Genomic DNA, 17,154 nt, shown 5'->3' with positions numbered 1-17,154 from the left:
AGAAAGCCTTTTCTGAATATAGTTAAAAAATAAACATTAATGGCAATAAAAAGTATCTTTCATGGGAGATTTATAAAAAAAATACCCCTCCTCGTTAAGTAATTCCACTACCAAGTATTTACCCCTCCAAAAAACACAGTAATTTAAAAAAGCTATGTATATATATATACCCCTATGTTTATTGCAGTAGTATTTATAATAGCCAAGATATGGAGGCAACCCAAGTGTCCATCCATAAGTGAATCATTAAAGGAGATATGGTATATATATGTGTAATACATGTATATAGTGAGTGTGTGCATGTATATACACACATACATATAATAATTAAATACATGGAATATTACTCAGTTATTAAAAAATAATGATGTCTTGTTATGTACAACAACATGGATGGACCTAAGAGGATATAAAGTTATGCCAAGTGAAATAGGTCAGCCAGAGAAAGACAAATGCCATATAATTTAATTCATATGTGATATTTAAGAAACAAAGGAAACAAATTAACCAAAAAGAGACAAAGAAAAAGTCTCTTAAATACAGAGAACAGATTGATGGTTATAAGAGAGGAAGTGGTTGGGGGGATGGGTGAAATAGGTGAAGGGGATTAAGAGTACACGGATTTTGATGAGTACTGAGAAATGTATAGAATTATTGAATCATTATATTGTACACCTGAAGCGAATACAATGGTGTATGTTAACTATACTTCCATTAAAAAAAAATACTAATGAAGATCCTTTGGTCACATGGAAGTAAAAAATAAAGTTGCATTCTTTCTATGAAACCATGTAAGGAAAAGGCCTGTAAGCATCTGTGAGATATAAAGTGTGTTCTGACATTGACCAAATCTATTCCTCTACTTCCTTTCATCACCGTTGTCAGTCTTCACCATTATGTAAATAAAGCTGTGTTCTTTTACCAATTTTCTCTAAAACTTCATAAGATAGGGCAGCCCCGGTGGCTCAGTGGTTTAGCGCTGCCTTCAGCAGAGGGTGTGATCCTAGAGACCCAAGATCCAGTCCCATGTGGGGCTCCCTGCAGGGAGCCTGCTTCTCCCTCTGCCTGTGTCTCTGCTTCTCTTTCTCTCCCTCTGTGTGTGTGTGTGTGTGTGTGTGTGTGTGTGTGTGTCTCCCATGAATAAATAAATAATATCTTTAAAAAATTAGTAAAAAATAAATTAATTAAATAAATAAAACTTCATAAGATAAAGATTTTGGAGAATATATTGAAGTTACAATCAGATGCTTCATGCTGTAATTTAATAAAATATCTTTATTTTCCTTATTATTTTTTTCTGAATTTCAAATCTAAACCTGAAAAAATGAGTAATTATTTGAGAAGCATTGGTTAAATTTGCAATATTAAAATTGTATGGGGTATTGATAATAACAGTATGACTGGTAATAAATTAGCACCTATGACCTCATATAATGGGCTGAGTACCGTGTTAAGCACATGATATGTTTCATCTTAAATCCTACAATTCTGAGGTAGGCTATTTTTATTCCCATTTAATAATGACCAATATGAGACTTCAGTTAAGTAATTTCATCGAGGTTACAGAGTAAGCAGTATATTCAGAATTATAATCCAAATTTACACTGTTCTAAATAAAAACTGTTTAAAGTTGAGCACTACATTTAACATGAATTTCAATACTTTTTAATCCAATCATTGGTATTTTATAACAGCTATAAGAATAATACTTCTGAAGATTGTTTTTGCAGTCCCCTTACAAAAATCCTTCTTAACATCCAGAATTATAAATCAGGGTTTAGTCTTTCATCTTATATTCTTTCATGCATTCTTTCACCCATTGCTTTTGTGATTATATGTGCAAGATTGCATAGAGTATGCCATAGAGTAGAGATGTATTTAAATTTTATTTAGGCTATTTATCTATTTCCCTAAGAGTATTTACAGAGAAATGGTGTGGCTGGTTAACTCTTCAGATGGACTCCATGATCCCCCTAATGGTGTCCATACTCCGTGTGATCACCTCCCCTTTTATGTTGGTGGGAAACATATGTGACTTGATTATAACCAAGAGAATACAGCAACTATGACTGAAAGCACTTGACTAAATGTGCATGATTACATGATTACATTATGTTAGGTTGTAGCACCGATCTTGCTGAAATCTTTCTTTCCCTTGCTGACTTTGAGGAAGCAAGCAGACATCTTGGGGATCCTCATAAGGCAAGGAATGAGTATTACCTAGGAGGTGAGGGCAGCTTCAACCTGACAACTAGGAAGGAACTGATAATCTCAGCCTACTATTTCAAGGAAATGAATTTTCCCAGCAACCTGAATGAGTATAGAAAAACAATCCTCGTTGAGCATCACAATGAGAATCTACTTTCTAATAATGCCATGACTGCAGCCTTGCAAGAGAACAGTTAAGCCTTTCCTAAAAGTCTCCCAAGCAGAAACTATGAGCTAATAAATCTGTCTTGTCTGAGCAGTCATGTTTGTGTTAACTTGATACACAGCAATAGAAAACTAAAACAAGTGGGAATACTAAAATCTTTACCTGAACACTGTAGAGATTAGCTAAATATGTGTTATGAAACACTTTGTAAATGACAGAGCAATACAAAATTAGGTTCTGACCACTGTGGGTGTAGATGTTCAAAATTTCCATTTAATCTAAAGTGTTAAAAACTAAACTATACAAGTTGAGTGCTACAATTTAGAAATAGTAGTGATAATAACAATAGCAAGATACCATGCAAATTGGATGAAAAACAATTATTTACATGTTGAAGAACATCAGCAAAATGTTGCATGAGATAAACTCAAAGAGAATTACACCTAGTTACACCACAGGCAAACTATAGAAAGTTGAAACAGGGAGAGAATCTTGAAAGGAGCAAGAGAGAAGCATGTGGAAGAGATCCTTAATAGAATCAACAACTTCTGTCCATCAGAAACCCTGGAAGCCAGAAGGCAGTCAGGTGACATATTCAAAGTGCTGAAAGACAAAACTGTCCATATGAAATTTTGTATCCAGTAACAATCCTTCAAAATAAAGGCAAAATTAAGACATGCTATGAGAGACAAAAAAAAAAAAAAAACAAAACAAAAAAACAAAAACTGAGAGAGAAGCTCTTTTTGGCCAAAGTGGTCTATATCAATAATCCTTAGACATAAATGAAAGGACACTAGACTGTAATTCAAACCAACACAAAGCAATGAAGACCACGAGCAAAGGAACTACACATATAAATATATGTGGCAGTTTAAATGTGTTTTTCCTCCTAATTTAAAATGCAACCTGCATAAAGCAATAATATGAACCTGTCTTGAAAGGCATGTAACGTATAAAGCTATCATTTGCATGATGATACTAGCAGAAAGCTGGGGAGGGAAAAGAGCCATAGAGGAGTGAATCTTTCAGACCCTATCAAAATTAAATTGGTATTAACCTGAACTAGATTATTATAAAATATATTTATACTATATTTGATATTTATAATTTATATAAACATATTATTATGAAATATAAATACATAATAATTATAATCCCCAGAGAAATCACTAAGAAAATATAATTCAAAAACAATAAAATAAGAAAAATGACAAAGGCACTAAAATAATACATTAGGAAGGATTGATTTAACACAAAAGGCACAGAAATGGAGAAATAGGAGGGAAAAAAACAGTGTAGAAAGCCAGTAGCCAGTCCACAGATTTGAGTTCTTCCTTTCATTACTTTAAATGAAAATGAATTCAACTGTTCAATTAAAAGGTGTTGAAATTAAAATAGACAGTGAATGCTAAAGTGTATGATGTTTCCTTTGGGGTAACGAAAATATTCCTGTATTAGACAGTGATGATGACTTTACAACTTGGTGGATATGCTGAAAACTACCTAATTTTTAAAAAGCATCTGAAATGAGCAAAATGATAGATTCTGCAGAACAATCCCATGACTTGTCGATGTTTAATCCTAAATTTAATCAAAATTTCCTGAATTTTAGAATGTTGTAGAATAATCCATTTTCTTCTTTATTTTTTCTTTCTTTTCCTTTTTTTTTTTTTTATTTTAGAGAGGGAGAGGGTAGGGGCAGAGGGAGTGGGAGAGAGAGAATCTTGAGCAGGCTCCCCAAACAGCATAGACCTCAACTAGGGGCTCCATCTCACAATTCTGAGCTCATGAACTGAGCTGAAATCAGAAGTTGAACTTATCCACCCAGGTGCCTCTAGAATACTCTATTTTCATCAAAAGTGAAGTTGGCCTGTCACTATTAGGCTTAACATGCTTCAGTAATTGTCCATCATCTTTATTTATTTATTTTCCTTTTTTACAGATTTCATTTATTTATTCATGAGAGACACACAGAGAGAGGCAGAGACATAGGCAGAGGAAGAAGCAGGCTCCCTGGGGGAAGCCCGATGCAGGACTCCATCCTGGGACTCTGGGATCATTCAAAGTCAGATGCGCAATCACTGAGCCACCCAGGTATCCCTTGTCCATTGTCTTTAATTGAATGTTGTAACATCTTGACTCTTAGTCTGGGGATGTTCAAAATGGTAAACTTATTTTTTTTTTCTGTGCAGAAGGTGAAATTATGGTGACTTATCATATTTGAAGTCATCTATTTCTATAGTGCTTCTATAATTTGGGGTGAATCTTGTAAATGATTTTTAAACTTCTAAGATTTTAAAAACAACCCAAAAAGTACTGGTAATGCAATATGAGTGGTAGAGACAAGGGTGACCAGAGCCTCAGTCAGCTCCATAGTAGGTCTGATTTCCATAGAAAGCCTGGATTCCAATCAAAACTAGGTTAACTATAGCATCAGATGTTGTGCGTGTTACCGAAGACAGATTGCTTTGGAACCTATCAATAAACAAGTAAGGGACAAAGTAAAATTACAAGCTAAATTTTCAAAAGAAAATACTGGTCAAAAACAACAATCATTTCTTGATTAAGTATTTAAAATACTTATCTGTTACAATAACGTGAAGTTCAATCGTTGGAGCACAATGACTGTGTTTATGAAGGTGGTTTCTGGGATTCGCCAATAATAGATTTCTAGATATATTATGTTACATGGATGTGTTCACTTTATAAATAAACTTACTAAACTGTGTACACTTAGGATATGCACACTTTATATATATTATACTTCCATATAAAGTTTCCTTAGAGATGTGAATTTGAAAAATCTATTATGTTATTGATAAATTATTCATTTTAATTATATAAAATGCTTATTGCATTTTGTAATAGATTAATGAAGAATATATGTACGTCCATATGCATGTATGTATTCATCCATTATTCCGTTCATCCACTTATGTAAATATTTCCTATTCCCCTTCTCATCACATCATATCGGTAGGCACATGTTTTTTACATGATTTTTGCAAGCAATGTTTATCTTGATTACTTAATTAAAATGATGTTTATAAGCTTTCTCCACCCTAACGTTAATATTTTTCCCTTTCTGTTCTCGATTTGTTAGAAACGCATAACTGAATCCAGTCCAAACTCAAGGGCAGGGTGTTGAGCTTCATCTTCTGAAGAGAGTAGTATGAAAATTATAATAATCATATGTTAAAATCATCCCTGTAATTTATGAATTTGGGGAAAGAATCTAAAGTCATGCAAGAGCTCTGTTTCTCCTTAAATGTTTTATTCACTATTTTGAGAATTCATCAATGCCTGCAGCAAGTATTTTATTACTCTGGTGTTCTCACAGAAATTATTGCAGGGTTTTCATTTCATTGTCTTGTAATCTGAGAGTAGGGCCTATATAATATCAATTATTTGGCATTTACTTAAAAACTTCTTTTTGACCAAGTACATTGCACATTTTTTTTCAGTAATTATCTTATATAGTCTTAAAGGAGTTCATATTCTTTCATTTTTTAACATAGACTACTCTATATACATTAGACGGGGTTCACTAAAATGTTTTCATCAAATCTTCCAAATCCTTGCAATTATTTTTTCTCCTTGATATATTGGTTTCTAGGCAAGTTGTATTAAAGTCTCCTAGTCTACTGGAATTAATACAATAGTCCTCAAATATTTGTCAAAATTCACATCATAAGATTCAAAGATATTTTAAATTGCATGTAAGACAAAATTGTTACAACTGTAATGTTTTCTTTTGGTTCACTTAATGTTTATCTCTTAATTTTTAAAAGCTAATATTCATATTTCTGTAAATGGCTCTTGCTTAGATAGTATTTTGCCTATTTTACCTATGAATCACTTTAAGTTATTTTAAATAAACATACACGTTTATAATAAATAAACACAAATGATTACTTTTGAAAAGGTTTATTTATTTATTTTAGAGATACAGAGAGAGAGAGTACCAAGTGGGGAGGGGGAGAGGTAGAGAGAGAGAGTTAAGCAAACTATGCACTGAGCATGAAACCTGACGCAGAGCTCGACTTCAGGACCCTGAGATCATAACCTGAGCTGAAACCAAGAGTTGGAAGCTTAACTGATTGAGCCACCCAAGTGCCCTGAATCATTTTAATTTTAGTTTCTTGGTGCTACTTTTAAAATAATTAGGTATACGCAAATAAATATTTTTTAAAAAATCCAAAATAATGGGTCTTTGGTTTTTTAATAGATTTATTTTAATCTACAAGTAATTTTGTGATTTCTGATATTATAATTTAAGAGTTGGGCATGAAGGATAAAAACTTTCAGCTTGGTCCCTTGGGGGGACAGCTATGTTCAATGAGTCTCAGAGTCTGTCCTGAAGGGCCTGTTGCAATCTCACACTCTTTCTGGCACAGCACGAACAGGACCAGCTACATAATTCGTAGAATTATGACCCTAGGATCATGACCTGAGCTGAAGACAGATGCTTAACTGACTGAAACACCCAGGCGCCCCTATTTGATAGTTTTATGGTATGCATTTGCAGCTGGCATGTAAAAGTTTATCAGTGTAAACATAACTAAAAAGTATTCTTCTAATGCTTATTTATAAATATGTGCTATTTAATCTTTTTGTTTAATTAGTTAGAATATCCATATTTACTAAAATGAATTATATTTTGTACCTACTCCAAAATTTATTTCCCTTTTTGTATTAATATTAATAGTATTATCAGAATAATAATAAAAATAGGAGATTTTAGTTTATTATTTTTCTCTTTTGTCTTGTCTTTTTTTTCTTTTTTAAATTTTTTTTATTTTGCTCTTAATAACATCCACAGATATTTTTGTTTAATCAACAAGATACTTACAGTCTTAGAACACATATAAAAAATCTATATTTTAGATTTGTAGTTTATTTTATATTTATCTAATATCATGCAATATGGTTTTAGTTTACATTATATATTTGTTATTTCAACACGATGAATAGACAAATGTACATGAAAGGCTGGATGTTCATATACAGGGTAAAAGAGCTAAATTATAATTGCAAGAGTGCCTAGAACTGAGATCACTGGGCAAACTAGAGTATTTTTTAGAATTACTTCTAAATCTCATAGAGTTTGAATAAAACTGCAAATTCTGTAACTATAATTACCTTTTATTTAAAACTACAATCATTGACCCCTGCATTCCAAAAATATGTAAAGCTTAACCATGCAAAGACACATACTTTAGACTTTCAGTCATTCTCTCCCCAAACATACATAGCATGGCAGTCTTCACATATATCGGGAAACAGATATATCAGAGCTTTCAAGAAAGCCTCAATATCAGAAGAGATAAAAAGAAAATGGATAAAAGAAAGAAACTGATAAGTTAGTTCATAGGATAAAAAATGTACTCCCCTAAAGGAAAAATTTTAAGCAGGATGCACATGCATTTGTGCGTAAAGGCAATACAGGTATTCTCATGCAATGAATCCAGTAAGATATGTATGGAAATTGCACTTGGAAAGATTTGGGGATAAAACAAAGAATGGGGAATTTGACTTGCATTCATTTGACTTGAAATTTCCCTTTGTTTCTGGGACATTTGTGGGAAAGTCTGTAAAAAATAAAAGAACAATTTGCCTGATACTACAATTAAAACATTAGAAATTAATATGGATAAGCTCTATTTGAATCTCAGTCTTATTTATGAATTGAGTGACCTGGATTACACCAAAGCATTTCTCTGAATGTAAGTCTTCTAATTTCTTAGGTCACAGTGATAATAGTATACAAAAATAAAGATTAAAATAATGTAAATAAAAAAACTGGGACATTGGATGATGTTACTTAATAATTATTGATAATCAGTCATTATTTTGACATATAACTGATATGAGTCAATGGATTTATACCCATCACTACCAGCTACTCTTAAAATGTTTATATTGGTACTTTATACTACATGTTAGCTGTTTTTTTTTTTTTTTTAAGAAAGCTATTTTTAGTATGTTTCAATTAACCCAAACTTCAAAATTTACTTTCTATTAAGTTAGCTTTTAAGGTGCTATAAATTCATTTTCAATACTTATTTCATTTTTAAATAAGTGTATTGAGAATATTTGAAATTGACCTTGGTGTTTAGAGATTATATATAAATTATGAGTTTGAAATAGGTCTAAATTTATATTAAAACCAGAATATATAGTGCGGTGTGTATTTAAAAATAAAATCATTTTTAAATAGTTGTTTTTTCATTACAGTAAATTATGTCTAATTGCTGAAATTGTAAACTGGGACAATTTGTTGATAATGTTTGCTATTTCTTAAATGCCTTTATGCTTAAAACTTTGGTTTCTAATTGGCAAAAATAATTTATTATTTTAATATTTTTTATGAAATCATTAATTTGCACTCTTGGAAGTTTGATTTGAGAGCAAAGTCAGGAAAATATTAGCTTTCATATTAATTGTACATAATGCAAACCGGAAATTTTGTTTATAGATGACGTTCTTGGTAGTAATTACATTTGTAATTTCTATATCACCACCAAGTGTAAAGACAGTGTAAATTTATAGACAACTTTTAAGGACAACTGCTTGAATATTTTGAAAGTTTCAATGAGAGATATTTATTACTAAATATTGTCTTTCTTTTTTTAAATCTATGCAATGGCCCCTTTAAAATCTGCCCCCTCTTGCTGGTTAGTGGAATCTAAATGGATATATACTTTTAAAAAATAAAATATTTCTCTATTTCTCAGATTGTCAGTCAGTAGTTCCTGAATTTTATGGACTTGCTTTTCAAAAATGCACATTAGTATGGCATTTCCTCTTTTAACATGAGAAATGATGGTGACTAAAAGCCAAGGTAGTAGCCTGTTATTTCAGGGAATAAAGAAAACTTAGAGTGCCTGGGTGGCTCAGTTGGTTAAGCATCTGCCTTCTGCTCAGGTCATGATCCCAGGGTCCTGAGATGAAGCCCAACTAGGACTTTCTACTCAGCAAGGGAATCTGCTTCTCCCTCATTCTCTGTTCCCCCTTCTCATCCCCCTTGTTCATGCTCTCTCTCAAATAAATAAAATATTAAAAAAAAAGAGAAAACTTAAAGAATAGAAGCTGCCAATTAGAAACATAAAAACTTGACTACAAATTTTAAGCATGATTATTGATTGAACTGTTGTCAAATATTATGGAAATAATCACCATTTTGATCATATATTGAACCTCATGTTTCTGTGCACCAAAAAAGCAAGGCTTCTTAACCTTTTTCTAGTTATCCATACTTTTATTGTTTAATACCTTTTAAAAATTATAAATATCAGGCAATTTATCTAGGGTAGAAAATAGATATCAAGTCAGCAATATTATAAGGGCAATTATTTACTGTATACAGATATATGTACATGTACATGTATTACTATATACATATATATTATTTTGTAAAAAATATTTTGTGTTTGTTGATATTTCTCTTTTTTTTGTTTTGTTTGTTGATATTTCTTATTCTATAATTTTATTGATTGTTCTTTAAGGATTGTTCTTTTTTTTCCCCAGAAACAGGATTGTTCTTTTAATGCTTGTTCTTTCTTACTCTGCTTATTACTGATTATTTCCTTTTAATTTCATAGTATTTATCTTGCTTTTCTTTACTTTTTAAAAAAAGATTTTATTTATTTACTCATGAGAGACAGAGAGAACGAGAGGCAGAGACACAGGCAGAGGGAGAAGCAGGCTCCTTGAGGGGAGCCAGATGTGGGACTCTATCCCAGGTTTCCAGGATCAGCCCTGGGTTGAAGGTGGCGCTAAACCACTGAGCCACCTGGGCTGCCCTCTTTTCCTAACTTTTTAAGATAGGGATATTGCCTTGCAAATAAGAATGAATTGTCAGGCAGTCCAAGATATGGTAAAAAATATATATTTCACTGAAGAAAGAAACACACAACCAGATCACTAACAGTGTTTGGGTTCCCTGTCATCCTTCTACCCTGCAGCACATGTAAGAAATATGGCAAAGATAAATGTCAGACTCAGGAGAGAGGCTCTACCTTTGGGATGAAGGACTGTTTTGGCTGCCTAATTAGAGTTAAATGGAAAATGTTTTCACTTTTCTACTAATGGGTAGACCTTTCTGAGGAATATTTCTTACAGATTCCCAAAAAGCCTTATCCAATCAACACCTAATTCCTGGCAGTAGCCATCTTGGTGCTGAAATACTTCTTTTCATTGGCTTGCCTTTTCCACACTTGACTCAGTTTGGTCCTCATGCTTTCTCTCACCACACATTCTCTTACAAAATAAAATCTAGACATTTGCTTCAGGTTCTGCTTTCTGCCTAGGCTAGGTCAGAGAGGCTCACTTATTTTTCACAGTGATAACCAACAAGCATGATATAGGAAAGAACAATTGTAGTGCCACCTATAAGCATAGACATAAAAACAAAATTACTACAGAAATTATTAGCAAGCTAATCAGACTTTATAGCCAAGTGGCAACTAGAAAAAAAAAAAAAAAAAGATATCGTTGACTAAAGATAGTCAACGAAGTTGTATTTATACCAGGGATGCAAGTGGGAATTTACTTTAGAAAGTGAGTCAATGTAATTACAACAAATATACAGAGTCATAGATTAAAAATGTGCAATTATCTTATAAACAAAGTAAATGATAGAATTCTATATCCATATTTGATAAGCACATATTTGAAGTGAGAATTAAAATAATGAATTTTATCTAATAAGTGGTAAACTATATTCTCACATCAATATATGTCTTGATAAATATTTTATCAGGTTGAGATATGTCTTCAACTTTGTTTTTCTCCTTCAAATACATCTTGTAATACTATATCACACACTTAAAGCTAATATTGCACTGTATGTTAACTAACCAGAAATTAAATAAAAATAAATAAATAAATAAGCGAAATTTCCAGCAAAAGAAAAAATGTATCCATGGATTAAAAAAAGCTCAATAACTCAATGTTACATTGATGATATTTCTCCTAAAGTTTATCTATAGATTTCAAAGTTATCCAAATCAAAATCTCAGAAGCATATTTTGTGGAGGTTGTCAAACTGATTTTAAAATTTATGTAGAAATACAAATAAGTAAAATACGATAAACATGATAAAGAAACACAAATTTGAAGAAATATCTCCACCTTCTAACCAGATTTATATAAATATTTATTTCATTTTAGAAAGAGAGAGGGAGAGCAAGTAGGGGGAAGATGCAAATCCCCAAGCAGACTCCCCACTGGGCTCTATTTCATGACACATAAGATCATAACCTAAGCCAAACTAAGAGTCAGAGGCTTAACCTATTCAGCCACTCTGCTGGCCTTCCACCAAAAAACCAAATGTATTAAAAATATATAAGAAAAAAGACATTGGAGAATTAACAATAGTATCAATGGAACAGAATAAATAGTTGGAAAAAAATTATGCATACACAGAAAATTGATTCATATTAAAAATAACATTGCAGAGTAGTTGAGAAAATATTATCTTTTAAATAACTGGCACATACATACACAGTATAAGTTCCAGTAGACTACAGACTTATCTAATACAGAAAAAAGAAATAAATTTCTAAAGAATAATTAACGAATTGATGGAGCTGATTTCTAAATAGAGATCAAAAACATTAAATGCAAAGGAAGAAATAATGAATTTGGCTAAGAAAACAATGGCATATTTGGCTAACAATTAAGTCTGTTTATCAAAGAACATCATAGGTATAGAAATTTCTGCACAGACTATCACCATAAAAGTGTTCATACTCAAAACACAAGACCTCCTACAAATAAATAAGAAAAAGGAAATAATATGTGCAAAATCTTGAACTCTCACTTCAAAAGAAAGGAAATCTAAGTGGCCAATGAACATATGGAAAAGTTGGAAATTCAACAATATTTAGGGAAATGCAAACTGAAATCACAATGGGATATAACTACAGTCTGTAAAAAATTAGAAGTCTAACAACTGCAACAAAAACTCTCATTCTTTAATTGAAATACAATTAACATGAGATGGTTACATTGGTTTCAAGTGTACAGCATAGCAATTTGACAATTCTATACGCTGGTCAATATTTACCACAATAAGTATAGGCATCATCTGTCACCACACAATGTTACTACCATATTGTTGACTATAGCTCCTATGGTCTCATCTTCATCTAGTTTGTGCCTTTTAATCCCAAACTAGAACTCTCATATATTCTTGGTGAGAATATAAGCTTGAATGACTATTCTGTATTTATTTTATTCTATTAAAGAAATCAGTACCCTATAACCTAGAGATTCTACTCCTATGCTATGCAATTGTCACACACACACACACTCCAGATCATATTTTAAAACATTTATTGTGAGATTCCTTGCTATGACCACAGTTTGATAAGAACACAAATATTAAGGAACCTATACATAAGTAAATACATTGTGATTATATGCATCCAAGAGAACAGTACAGAATACCAAACATTAATGACATTAATGAAAATAGAGCTACCCCTAAAAACCTTGGTGAATCTTAGAACCGTATTACTAAAGGAAAGTTGTCAGTCCAGGGGATGTTAAATGAATGAACGAATCGTTTGTATAATGTTTATAACAGACAAAATAAACTATATTGTTAAGGATTGTACACGAGTGCTAAACTGAAACAAAAATTAAGAAATTAATTTCCATAAATTTCATTTAAGATTAACCTTTAGAAGATGGGAGAGTTTGGGTCAGGAAGTTGCATGCAGGGTCCTAATGAATGTGCTGGCAATATTTTACTTTTTTTTAAAAAGATTTTATTTATTCATTCATGAGAGACACAGATAGAGAGAGAGAGAGAGAGAGAGAGGCAGAGACAGAGGCAGAGGGAGAAGCAAGCCCCATGCAGGGAGCCGGATGTGGGACTTGATCCCAGGACTCCAGGATCATGGCCTGAGCCAAAGGCAGACCCTCAACCACTGAACCACTCAGACGTCCCAATATTTTACTTCTTGATGAACGCAGGCATTGCATGAGTTTATGTCATGTAAAATTCTATATTGTTCATTTGTGATTTGTAATTTTTCTGTTTTTATAGTTCACAGAAAAAAATCTTTAAATTTTCTTGACCTTTTTTCTTATTATCAAAATGAGTTGCTACCCCTTTTGACTGTATTCTTTGTTATACGGGTGGCATATTTACCTTCCGAAACTGACGTTGTAATATTACATTTTGATAACCGATTCCCAATAAAATTGAGAGGATAAGGCAAAAGCAAAATAAATGTAAATTATTATTAATTATCTTAGAGATACTCTGTTACATTTTATTTTCACTTGTAAAGTTTGGGTAATAATGATATAATTTATGGCGTTTGGTACCCTACAAAGGATTTAATAAATCTTTACGTGATGGCATGGTGAAAAGGAGGCAATTTAAAACATTTGTACATGAAAATGACTCCTTCAGAGTCCCTCACCTGTTTCTTAGCTAAAGCTATTTAGAATGAACTGATTGAATATGAACTTTTCACCTCAAATCATTGGCCTGCAGTAATATTGATCTTGTATATGCTTCACAGAGAAAGCTAAAGTTGTAACTACCTTACCATCCTCTAAAATCTTCAACTCAGATCATTGTCCAAAAATCAGCATCAGAATTGATGCAGCATCTACACCAATTCTGCATTTTAACAAGAGCTACAGGTCATTTATATGAACATTAAAATTTCTTAAGGACTGATCTACAGTACTCTAAAGATACATACTTAGTGATCTGAAAATATAAAATATTATATCCCGTGTTATTAGAGGTTACATAAATGTCAAAGCAAGTTGAACATAAAATCTAATAACATTTTTGCAGTTGAATAATTTCAACAAAGAATTTAAAAGAACACCCAAATACAACATAAGGGATGTTGAAGAGGAGAAATGTTTACAAAAATCAAAGGAAATAGAATTATTGCAGCTGTTTGGGCTAAAGTGTTTAATACAGTAGAATTAAGATGAAAAAGGAAAAGGAGGGAAGATTATAACACAGAATACATTAAGTACAATTGAGATAAAAAGCTGTATGATTTTTAAGTATATTTATTCTTTCCCATAAAATATACAATAAAAATGATGCACTTAATTTTAGTAATACTGCCTTCCAGTTGTTTGGAACTTTAGTTAGCCATCAGGAACACAAAGTGATATAGGAAATTTTATTCATGTCCAGTGCCCAACACCCTTAAGGTTTACTCTTTTATGATTTTATTTATCTTAAGAGAGAGAGAGAGAGCATGAGCAGAGAAGAGAGAGAAAGAGAATCAGACTCCCCACTGAGCAGGAAGCCGAATGTGGGACTTAATCCCAGGACCCTGAAATCATGACCTGAGCTGAAGGCAGATGTTCAACCAACTGAGCCACCCAGGTGCCCACCCTCAAGGTTTTCATTATTGTTTTTTTTTTCTATTTTGGGAAATACCAAAACCTTTATTTATACTTTAATTTCTACTGTATATAGAATTTATACAACTAGTTAGTAATAATGTAATGCAAATATTTTTTCTACTAATATTTGCTCTAGTGACCAAAATCCAATAATATCATCAAATGCAATAACCAAGCATACTATTATTTATGTTTTCATAATAGCAGGGTGTTAAAAAACCCACATAATATTTACTCAGCTTTATTTCCCTCTTGTCATTCCATAACAATGTAGGTGGCTTACAAATCATGCTGACACTGTGTTCTCCTTTGTCAACTCCCAGGGAGGTCAGAGTTGCATAATTCCTGGTCTTCATGGCAAAGCATTTCCTGGAGTTTTGCAAGACATGATCTTTGTGTACAAATGTCAGGGTCCTGTGTGCTGCTGTGCTTCTTCAAGGGATTACAACCGCCTACATCCTGAACAACACCCCAGCTCTCCACTTGCATTGTCATTTATTATCTGCGCCCACCAATTACAGAATGGCAGCATCCTCAAATAACCCTCCGTACCATCTGTTCCTTATTAGAGAATAGGGTTATAAATATCAATGATAGGTAGAACTGTGAAGCACAATGACTTTCTCTGAAGTGTCCTTCATTCGACAACCTCGTCCCTTCCTCCAACTACCCTACCACCAGTCTTTGCAGCTGCCCTTCTCAGTAACTTGCTGCATCTTCTTGAAGTTTCCCATGTAGGTCCCCCATGTAGGGACCCAGGCCTTGTCTTCATTGAAATTTCCCTGAAAGATTCCCATACGTGACTCATACCTTACTCCCTAGTTATCCATCAAATTCCATGTAGGGTTGCCATCCTTCCTGGAGCCGTTAAGGACACATTCTTTGGTAAGTTTTTAACAATCCACTGAGAATGTAAGCCCCAGAATACAATACAATTAGATATCTAAGTGAACATATTTTCTTCCTTCCGGGAAAAATTTACCAATGATCTTTTGCATGCATTTTATCTACCTTGCTCTGAGAACAAAAACGATAAATCCAATGCACAGAATGCCAGACCAATAAGAAAGGAAAGAAATCAGGTCTGTATAAGGCAAGCTAAGTAATCTTTGAGCAACAGTTACCTCATGGGGTGTAGCATATAGATGTTTGACTTAACTTCTACATTAAATTATTTATTTATGTTCATGAGGAAAATGCTTTTTGGAAGTAGTTTTTTGCTGTACGTATAGCTTTTATTAATTGGTCAGCTTTCTAAGTCAGCATCTGATATTGAAAGCTATTTCATCTTGGAAATATCATATGACTTGATTCGGCCTTAGATTATTCATCTATAAAACAGCGGGTGTCGTTTAAATGATTTTAAAGCTCCTTCTAGCTCTATCGCTTTATGATTTTATTGCTGTATAACAAAGATGTTGCATATGTGTGAATGGCTTGATTCAGGCAATAATTTATGTGTATGCTCTGGATACAGAGCAGTAGCCACAAAGGCAGGATTACGACAGAGCTGGCTTTAAATCGTAGGCCTACTACTACATGTGGTCTTTTGTGCAAGTTACCTCAACATTCTGAGACTCATTTTCTTCATCTTTAGATTGGCCAACTAGCCTATGACATAAAAGTTCTAAGAAGAAAATAAGTATATGTAAAAAAACCCACTGTCGTGGCCAATTGCTAAATGATTATGCTTTCTCGGTTTCCCTACCATGAGTCAAGATTTTGTGAGTGCTGCAATTAAATATTGTAGTGACACTCATGACAAGATTTACCTCACAGGAGGTGACTTTCTTACCGAACTAGAATATGCTTCACCTTCAGAAAAACAGATGTAACAGGTCATTCAGAGATACTGGGTAAAATACAAATGCAAATATGCATGTGTTTATCCATAGATATACATACATATCTACAAATGTAATATCTGCATTTTATCATCAGAAATTTCATCATCAGACTTATCATCGGAGATAATCATGCTAAGATTTGGGGCTATTGTTTTATTTCATGTGTGAAACTTCATGGATTATATAATGGTCACTATAGAAATGGTACCTTCTTTTACATAAGAGTAATTAAGATGCTCAGAAGGTTACTATGTTCAATCTTTTGGTTTCACCTTCCTGAAATTGGAAACAGAATATTGTTTATAGAGGTCCTTCACTCCTAAAATTGCATTCTTGCATTTATGTTGGCCTTCAGGGAAAATGCAAACACATTGATTTAACTCAGTAGAAGAGGACACAACATTTTTAAATGTAATTTTTGTGTTAATGGAAATGCACCCAGAGGACCAACAGCTGATCCACATTTTAAATCAATTTGAATGGGCAAGATTCAAATTCTAAATACCTCTTTGATTACCCATGGGGGAAACCTTA

The sequence above is a fragment of the Vulpes lagopus genome, chromosome 6 (genome assembly GCF_018345385.1).
Source record: "Vulpes lagopus strain Blue_001 chromosome 6, ASM1834538v1, whole genome shotgun sequence".
Lineage (NCBI taxonomy): Eukaryota > Metazoa > Chordata > Mammalia > Carnivora > Canidae > Vulpes > Vulpes lagopus.
Note: the sequence above shows the minus strand (reverse complement) of the source record.